Below are 1786 nucleotides of genomic sequence, written 5' to 3' on the forward strand. Positions count from 1 at the left end.
GCTTCCTGCAGAATTCTATCTGACCTTTTGGGACCTTTTATCATCAGACATTTTAGATGTTTTTAAAGATTTTGAAAAACTCGACCGACTGCCTGACAGTTTTAGAGTGGGAATAGTGACTCTACTTTTTAAAAAAATTATAAGACTGACCTAAAGAATTGGAGGCCCATCACACTTTTAAATTTTGACTGTAAACTTTTTAGCAAGGTTTTAGCGACACGGATGTCCTCTGTTTTAGAGGAGGTAATTCACCCAGACCAGGCTTGTGCAATCTCAGGGAGACAACTCACCGACAGCCTCGTACTGATTAGAGACATCATTGATTACGCTAGAGACAGAAACACCCGGCTTGTCATCTTAAATTTAGACTTTGAAAAAGCTTTTGATCGGGTCTCGCATCAATATCTCTTTCAGGTGTTGCAGCCATCGAGTAGTTCCTCCTTGGTCAGCCTAGGAGCAAGGGGGGGGGGGGAGCAAAGCTCACCATGGGGAAGGTGGCTATGCCAACTAGCCTGATGCCCTGCTCCCGCAGTGACGGATAATCGTACTCTGGTTTCTCTTCATAACGTACAAGTCTTTCGCCTTTTATTAAAGACTTCAGTGGAGAGCAGCACTAATGAGTTGTTTCTATTTTTGGCAGGCTTTACCTTTGCGGGTGAAGCCCTTTCTGTCTGTGCAAAAGAAATCTTGTTACTGTGCAGAGTGACTTCTCTGAGTAGAGTCGCCTTACTTGTTGCGACTGCTTTGTCCTTCTTAATTACCATGTCTAGAAAGATTTAAACAAAAATAACAACGTTGTACTTTGCAGTAAAAGAAAGAGCAAATCTAAAGTTTCAGGAATCCGAGAATAAGCTTACTTTCACAAGTTCTTCACGATTTCGGATTTTGCAATAAAATGAATTCCTTCACTCAAACTAAATTAAAACTGCTAAACCGCTAATCTGTTACATGTAAGGCAGATGTCAAATTCACCGAAATAGGATCTAAGGGTATTCGGCCAATCGAGCTGTAGCAGCTTCGGTAAAAGAGTATAAGTTGAAGAGTTTGTGAATAAAGGTGTGCGCACACATAGTGAGCTGTAGGAAAATAGGCAGGGAGCAATGCCGGCTTGGGTATGTGTTCTTGTATGTTGTCTGACTGTTTGATTTGAATGTGTTGTGTAAGTGTCCTGTTGAATGTTACATGTTTGGGCTTTGACACGCTTCACTGTGGTTGTTAACTGTGTGGTGTGTCCTGAAATGTTATATGTTTGGGCTGTGTGACATGCTTAATGCTTGTCAGTAGCTACCCACTTATTCATATATAGCAACTGACAACATAAGAAGTCCGGACATACTTTGATAGTAGTTGTAGAAGTATCCTTATTGATAATAGATAAACTAATTCATAGTGATAGAACAGTAGATGAACAGGTGCATGCACATGTCTCACGAAAATAAAATGGGTGTATGATTGCTGACGGCAGAGCAATACTGCCAAACTTATGAGTTCTTGTGGCAAACTTGATTCAGTGTCTTGACGTGTATACGCTGTTTCGCTGACTTGATTGTCACAAGAAACAAAGTGTGTTTGATAAGATCCGACCATTTTATTACGGGAGGATCAGTATGTATGGATTCTGATGTGACTGATAAACCCATTCATATCTTAAGCATCATCTAATACGTGAGACAACGCCCTGACACACAATCAAAAAAAAAAAAGAGAGAGCGGTTTTGTGTCCCCACAGTCCATAATGTAGAAAAGAGAGAAAAAAGCCTTTCTGATTTGGTGTGTGTGCTCACAG

The 1786-nt window shown here is 40.6% G+C and overlaps 1 non-coding gene across 1 annotated transcript; it reads left to right on the plus strand.

Annotated features, from left to right (window-relative positions):
* Window positions 1-544: 544 nt before the first annotated feature.
* On the plus strand, window positions 545-658 carry LOC140285075 (U5 spliceosomal RNA). The gene has a single exon (XR_011910275.1). It is a non-coding gene; the product is annotated as a U5 spliceosomal RNA (small nuclear RNA).
* Window positions 659-1786: the final 1128 nt, after the last annotated feature.

Source organism: Leuresthes tenuis, unplaced genomic scaffold, assembly GCF_036924035.1.
Source record: "Leuresthes tenuis unplaced genomic scaffold, fLeuTen1.0.hap1 SCAF_24, whole genome shotgun sequence".
NCBI classification, from domain to species: domain Eukaryota; kingdom Metazoa; phylum Chordata; class Actinopteri; order Atheriniformes; family Atherinopsidae; genus Leuresthes; species Leuresthes tenuis.